This window comes from Polistes fuscatus, unplaced genomic scaffold (assembly GCF_010416935.1).
Source record: "Polistes fuscatus isolate 324 unplaced genomic scaffold, CU_Pfus_HIC Scaffold24, whole genome shotgun sequence".
Taxonomy (NCBI): domain Eukaryota; kingdom Metazoa; phylum Arthropoda; class Insecta; order Hymenoptera; family Vespidae; genus Polistes; species Polistes fuscatus.
Window position 1 is genome coordinate 1,159,253 of NW_025113101.1, and position 8,336 is coordinate 1,167,588.

Genomic DNA, 8,336 nt, shown 5'->3' on the forward strand with positions numbered 1-8,336 from the left:
TTTCTCTGTTTACTTTTGCAAGGTTTGCCAAACTATCGAAAAAACCGGACCACCAAAATCTATCTATCTCTTTTTTTACTCTCTTTTAGTTCGAAAAAAAGTAAAAAGAATAAGAGAAACTCCTCGCTTATATTCTCAATCCACTTGAAAAGTTCGTGCATGGAGAAAATTCTGCGATGTAGTCGCATTCTTTCTAACCTTTTTTTCCTTTCTCGGGGGTGGGGTGGGGGGGAGGAGCAATCCGTGGCAATCCTTTCAAATCCTTTTAAGTCCATTCTTCTAATTTTATGCTCGCTAGTCTTCTTGGATGCTTCCTTTTACGAGTGTGTCTCGAGGCATTCGGGCCCCCCCTCCTCCCCCCTGCCCCCGTTTCCTCCCATCAAATCTACGTGTTCGTCTTTTTCGTCGGCACGTCTTTCGGTGTACGGTGTAGTAGTAGCCGTTGAAGAAAAATGTCGCTGGATGCGAATTTATGTCTGGCACGCATAAGTGAATTACGAAAAGGAAATATGCCAGGGGTATATTTTGAACACTTCTTCTCACCGTTAGATCTTCTCCCCCGTGTTTCCCCCCCACCCGGCTGAAAGCTGGTCCGTTGTCTTTTCGATCCTTTTATTCGTTCATTTTTATTTGTCGGTTAAAAAATGTTTTAGTTTTTTTTATTTACGGTTTGATTATTCATTGTTCATTACTTTTAGATTGTAATAAAGTAACGGAAGAAGCAGAGAGAGATGAGTATTATAAAAAATGATTTTCTAATAGAATAAACGAAAGGATAATTCAATTGATATACAAATACATTGATTTCAATTACATTGATAGATTGATATTCAATTGATATACAAATAATTTGTATTAAAATACAATTTTGTGTTACAAATGTTAAAGATTTGTTTCGATTAATTTTTTACACTTAGGATTGTACACTTTTCCTTCTCTGTGTTCTTTTTCAAATGGTATACGGTGATATAATCATATCATCCGTGTATATAGAAAGTATCCCTATATAGAGTAGGTGTATTCCACTTTCGAATCGTATTTCGTATTAATACTCTCGCGTTACTATTAATTTGACAGGATGGAAATTTAACGCGAACAAAGTGCATTGGAGGGTATTCGTTAGCAATATACACATATACACACTTTCTCTCTCTCTCTCTCACACACACACAACGTTTTCATTTAAATAGACGTATTTTCCTATAATTGAACGAATTATAGTTAAACTTCCCAAATAACTGTGCACCATACATTTTCCCCATTCTCACTTTCTCTCTTATGAAACACATTGCAATTTTAATACCTTATCATGATAATATATATCCTATGTAATTTCACTCTATATACAACGTACCTGTGTGTATATAAAGAGAAAAACAAATGTAATAATAGATATGACAAATGTAATAAAGATTCAATTATTTGAATATTTAACATGATACACACCGTGTTCAAATATTTCTATGCTAGAAGGAAATAGTTAAATTCTGAGAGAAACTCGTTAAACGAACACATGTATTATACTCTGTATACTAAATGCATATATAATATTTTAATACCACGTTCTAGCTTCCTTTTTCGCATACATATGTACATATATATATTGACATCCATATGTGGGAGAATTTTCTGAGGAAATCCCATAGCCGAAGTTTTCTCGACGAATGAAATCGTCATTAGATTTGCCGAGCTTTTCATTTAGTTTTTGTTTCCAATTTCTCCCCCTCCCTCCCTCACTCTCTCTTTCTCTCACTCTCTCTCACTCTCTGAATGCGTTTCCGTCTCTTTTCAATTAGGATTAGGCTGCGTCCATTAGATTTTCCGAGGTATTTATTTTATTTTTTTTTTTTTTTTTCGTCACTAGTCCAGTAAATCCTATGTCCCGAGCTAACGATGATTCAATACACCGGTTCGTCTGGTCCTCTGCTGTAGATTGGTCAATCGGGTTGTCATAATATTTTTGCGATCACGAGAGAAACGGTGGATTTTCTTCTATCTATTTTTTATATCATAGATAGATTATAGATTAGATATATTAGATAGATGCATATATAATATTTTAACCCTTTCGCTACTGCAGTATTTTTGCCTATCTTTTATTGCGAATCTGTAGGCTTCGTTGTTCCCACTTACTTCTTTCAATGGCATTTTGGAATTCTCTTGCTTGTATACTTTTTTAAGATTTATGTAACAACTGTTTAGTCATTTTATTTATTTATTTATTTAATAATATTTTATTGACCCTAGAGCTTAGGCTCCCTAAAGGTCATTAATTACAGTATAGTACAATGTAATGTATAGATAAAACAAAACGTAAATTAAAATTATATAATTATTATTAAACTTATCATTATATTAGTAGTAACGCATAGTAAGTAGATAAATGTAAAAAGAAAATAGTAAATAATAAATAAAAGTATAATGGTTCTATAATAGTAGTATAGTAGTTTTTTTTATATGAAAAACATAAAAATTAATATATTTAGAGTATTCAGAAATGAACATATTAACAAATTTAAGCGTAAGCGTAGGTGTTCACGCGGTGTTCGTAACGAAAGGGTTAATACCATGCGCTAGTTTCGTTTTTCTCATACATATGTACATATATACATACACATGTATATATATATATATATACTGACATCCATATGTGGGAGGATTTTCTGAGGAAATCCCATAGCCGAAGCTTTCTCGACGAATGAAATCGTCATTAGATTTGCCGAGATTTCTATCCAGTTTTTGCTTCCAATTTCTCCCCCTCCCACCCTTCCACACTCTCTCTTTCTCTCTCTCTCTCTCTTTCACTCTCCGACGCGTTTCCGTCTCTATTCAGTTAGGATTAGGCTGCGTCCATTAGATTTTCCGAGGTATTTTATTTTTTTTTCCCCTGTTTTTTTTTTTTTTTCTCGCTAGTCCAGTAAATCCTACGTCCCGAGCTAACGATGATTCAATACACCGGTTCGTCTGGTCCTCTGCTGTAGATTGGTCAATCGGGTTATCATAATATTTTTGCGATCACGAGAGAAACGGTGGATTTTCTTCTATCTGTATATTCTCGTATCTTTTCTAACGGGACCCGTACGTAAGAGGGGGTGGGTGGGGTATCGTTTTCACAGCCGGTAAGAAAGAAAGAAAGCAAGAAAGAGAGAAAGAGAGAGAGAGAAGGAGAAGTGTTGTCCCTTCTTTATTGAATTTCTTTGGGATATTTTTTCTGGACTAGTGTGTGATACGTATTAGTCGTAAGAGGAAGTCTCACGAATGATCGAAAAATATCCGATTTATACCATCCGGTCGCTATCCTAATCTTTTTATCTTTCTCTAAGGGAAAAGCTTGAAGGGATGGAATTAAACAGAGAGAGAGAGAGAGAGAGAATATCGGCCAATACGATAATGAATAGACGATAATAGGCTAAAATGCGAATCGAACGTGTACGAGGAAAGAAAATGGGGTGAGTAGATGAGAGAAAGAGAGAGAGTGGGATGCAAAGGGGGAAGAAGAAAAGAGAGAGAGAAAGAGACAAGGATTCGATGATTTTAAACATTTTCACACGAGGACGGTGGTGGCGTTTTGAATTCCTCGAGGGATGATCGTACTTTGATGAGGGTGAGAACGCCCCGGGGGTTAACTCGTATTTCACGTGAGGCTTGTTGTCGGGTGATAGGCATTAAAATGGCGAACGGAGCATCGATCAAAGGGCTGACAGATTTTAGATTGCTCTCCTTCTCTCTTTCTCTCTTTCTACTTCTCTTGTCCCTTTTGGCAAAGGTTTCCATAGTCCCAAAATCCCGAGAAACGTAAGATTGTAGTTTTAAAATTCTTCCCCTTTGGTAAAAAAAAAAAAAAAACTGATTTTCAACATTTGGGACTACTGTGGGTCGAATTGAACGAACATTTTCGCGACTAGGATTTGTTTTACACCCTTCGAGTATTATTATTCTCTTTCTCTCTCTCTCTCTTCTCTTTGGCAAAATTTCATTGTACGAACGAGGAATATCCTCATCCTCCTCCTCCTCCTCCTCTTCTTCCTCCTCCTCTTCGAGTTATTCGTATGACTGATCGACGCGCGACTATTTAAATTGGAGAGCGATCGAATCGGCTAGATGAAAGTGTCACGATACGTTATCGACACTTTCTACTGTGTCAGAACGAATGCATAAAAAGAACAAGTAGTATGTATGTATATATGTATGTATGTATGTATGTACGTAGTTGTATGAATTCGTATATACCACAAAAGGACCTTTTTCCAAAATTTCATCCGTGAACGATGAAAAAAATATAAAAAAAAAAACAATCATTTTTTTCGCGACACCGATTAATGACTATGACGGAAGATCGATACGTTCCTTTTTTTTTTCTATTTAACAAAGAAAAATGAATAAAAATTCCGTTCAATCCAGGGTTACAAAAAAAGGTACATAGGTACACGTATTACATATATATAAAAATATATATACGTGTGTATGTGTATTATTCATAGATTCTATTCGTGGTGAGATACTTGATTATTCGTAGGGGAACTGACAGAGGAAGGACGTGGTTTGACCCGACGATATTTGGTATTTACTCCTTTCAAACGAGCCGTGGTTGCCCAACCGGACGCTTGAGAGTAGAAACGAGAGAGAGAGAGAGAGAGAGAGAGAGATGTGGAATGAGAGAGCACGGATGGCATGCTATTATCATGCGTGACTATTGTCCTTTAACGTACGCGCAAGAGAGAGCGTGTGAGATGAGTGAGTGAGAGAGGAAGGGAGGGAGGAAGGGAGGAAGGGTTGAGTCGGCTCGATCCTTTGAGTAGTACCGATATGAGCATATTTGAGCCCACGCACACGCTCGCGGTCCATCGAAAGCTGTTGCCTTGCCTCCTGGCATGCGAGGCTAGGAGGTGTTTGAATTTAATCAACCCGTTCATGCGTTTAGAGATGCGCGCCGTAACTCGCGCGAATTTCTACTATCAAAGGTGTCCTTCCTTCCTTCCTTCCTTCTCTCATTCCCTTTTCGCGTTAGCCCGATCCAACATCGACGATGATTCAACATTGATATCTTCCCAGTCAGATTTCTACTTCGAAATGATGAAAAATTTTCCCAGTCCACCCCACCCCATTCCCCGCATCCCCAATTCCGTCGCTTATCTCGATCTTTCTTTCTCGTTCTTTATTTTATTCTTTATCACTCGTTGTAACGCAAAACGCGTGACTAATTACCTTAGATTCCGGAGTTGCTTGTAGTTTCATTATTAATTCTTCATCGCAGAAAAAGCGAGTATCGCGACACCGAATTAAAAGTCTGATCTTCTTGGTTTATCTTTCTCTTTCTCATACTCTCTTGGACTCTCTTTCTCTCTCGTTCCCCTAAGGAAGTGCCCTCACCCGGTGACAGATAAGCTTTTTCTAGCTTTGCTCTTTCCATTGTCGAAGAGCTGCAGCGGAAACATTGACTGATCGGCGAGACACCCTTAGAATATATAATTACCTAGCCCCTTTTAGGCTTCGTGATCGTCAACCAACCTCCTCCTCCTCCTCCTCCCCCTCCTCCTCCCTATTCCCTGTTAAAGTCTATTTTCTCTTTCTCTCTCGAATATCACGAACCGTTGTTACTGTTACTGCTTCTATATTGATGCTGTTGCTGTTACTGGTTGGTATCACACCCCACTAATAGGGGATGACTGTAGTCGTGACGTCATTGCTAAAGAAAAGAGTGAGAGGATCGATACAGTGAGGAAGTTCAAACCAAAGAGAGGGAGAAAGAGAAAGAGAGAGAGAGAAAGTGTGATCGATTGGTCCATTCAAATGCTTATGAACGTTGTCGGAACGGAGTCAGAAGTTCGTTGGTAGCTGATTGCCCTCGGCGACCTATGCCACGAGGTAGAAAGAAAAAATAACAGAGAGAAAGAGAAAGAGAAAGAGAGAGAATCGTTTCTCCGATCTATCTTTCGTTTGTCGTACGCGCCAAGATAAATAAATTATCGTTGAAGAAAGAAACTTTGAGCACAGGATTCTCTAATGTAACATCAGCAACCATCTCGAATCGTACGACTATACAATAGCGATCGTTTGCATTCGGTTCCTAAACAAATGAGAAAAGAAGACTAAATAATGAATCGTATAGATAGATAGATAGATAGATAGATAGATCGATAGATCGATAGATCGAATGTTAAATATATCTCACATTAGTTACGTTTAAATTGGATTTACGATGTTGTTGTTGTTGGACAGTTTAAATGTGACAGATCTTTAGAAAGATTTATCGCTTATAATGATTTCGTTAACCTTCCAATCACTCTCTGTATGTACCTTTTTCTCTCATTGTATTGTCTGTATATAGATATACATATATATATATATATCTTTCTCTTTCACTCTTATTGGAAATCGATCGTTTTCACAGCTAGCAATCGTTCATCGGTCAGACTATCGACCACCAACACGCGGACAGTTTTTCAAAGGTATGTCCAACCGAGAGAGACACACGTGGGGGTGGTGGTGGGCGGTGTGGGAGCTTTTGATTAATTAATCTATCTCGCGGACGAACGTCGAGCATGCCGCGCACACACCGAGCGCGAGTTCACAGAATTTCAGTTTGAATGCATATTGGGAAACTGCGAATAGGTGGCTCTGTATAAAAGCTTTGAGGAAGATAGAAATAGATAGATAGAGAGAGAGAGAGAGAGAGAGAGAGGCTTTCACGAAAGGGAAATCAATATCTAGCGAACAAGGATTGACGTGAAATATTTTCCGATATTAGTGCTTATTACTATCCGCAGACGAGCAGATTGCGGAAACGTGACCAACGGTAAACATCATCGAACCCTTTAGTTTCGTTCTTTGGATAATTATATTCCTGCCGTACGATTAGTCGAAAATGTTCACAATTAATTTAACAATTTTCTAAAAACCTCCTTTTAAAAAATAAATATTCAATTCGATTCAAACCATTATAATTACATAAAAGAAAGGGGAAAAGAAAAAACGGAAAAACAAAAGCTCAACGTTTCATTCGAATTTGATTATTTTTAAAAAAAAAAGAAAAAACAACACACGCGTATACAATTTTCGTTCTATCCGCGTATCAATTTCCACATATATTCCATGGTGGTAAGGGTGTAAAAAAAAAAAATGATAAAAAAAGAAAAAAAATTGTTTCCACGGAAGAAAGGGGAAAAAAAGCACGCATATTTTCCCGTTTCGATCGTCGAGTTGGTGGTGGTGGTGGTGGTGGTGGTCGTTTCGTCATTGTCTTCTCACGTGTCTGTCATCGGACGTAAAAAAAAAAAAAAGGGAAAAAAAAAACGCTACGGACATTAGGCGACGTGGTTTCGCGATGGGCGATGGCCCGCGAACGATGAACGAAGGTTCACGGAACCGTGAATGATCGAGGACCGGACGATACTCGTTGCAGTTAGGCTAGCCTAGGTTTGGTTTGCTCGTCCGTTACGTGTCCTCGATTATACCGAAATTTGGTTACGCGATTTCCTCCCCCTCTCACCCAAACCCACCCCCCTGCCGTCCTCCCTAATTCTCCTTCCCTTTCTCTTTCTGGCCCATTCACCCTCCTAGTCTCTCGTTTTGCTCTCGTTTCGAGAGAATATCACGTTATTTAGTTCGGTAATCTCCTATGACTGATCGCCCTTCCTTCCTTCTTCTTCTTCTTCTTCTTCCCCCCTTCCCCCTTTTTCCTTTCCCACTCCTTCCTCTAGCCCAGCTTCTTTCCTTCACCCCCCCTACCGTTGTGTTCCATTTCTGACAGTTCCTCCGTTTACTCTCTCACGTTTATCCTTTATTCCGTCTTCTTTCTTCCAGAACGTCTCCGGGGGTTGATACGAATTTACTTAGAGGGCTGATTTTCCCGCCAGTAGTTTTCTGTCCTGACTTGACCGGTCATTTGTCCGAACGTTATCGTACCCAAGGGACTGGCCACACAACAACCACTGTAGAAGAAGTTATCTTTAGCTAGGTTGGCCCTTGTACTTTGGATGTTAGATGCATTTCCAAGTGGCTGTCCTAAGGGATACGTTGTTTCCCTTTCGATCTATCTCTTTCTTTTTTCTATGTAGTATTTCAGGTGAGTCTATAAGTGTATCGTTTAAATCGTCTTGGGGAATGGGTTGTCGTTTTTAAGTTATTTTATTGAACGTTTAAAAGTATAGATAGATCATATATATTTGATTGTTTGAAAGATTTTTCGTAGATATTGTATGACATTGTAATTAGAATTACGAAACTTTGTGAAGTTTTCAGTTCATCAATACGTAATAGACACACAGTATATTTCTATTACATATGAGTATTACTTTCATTTGTTTAGTGCAAATATAACGATATAATTTATTAAA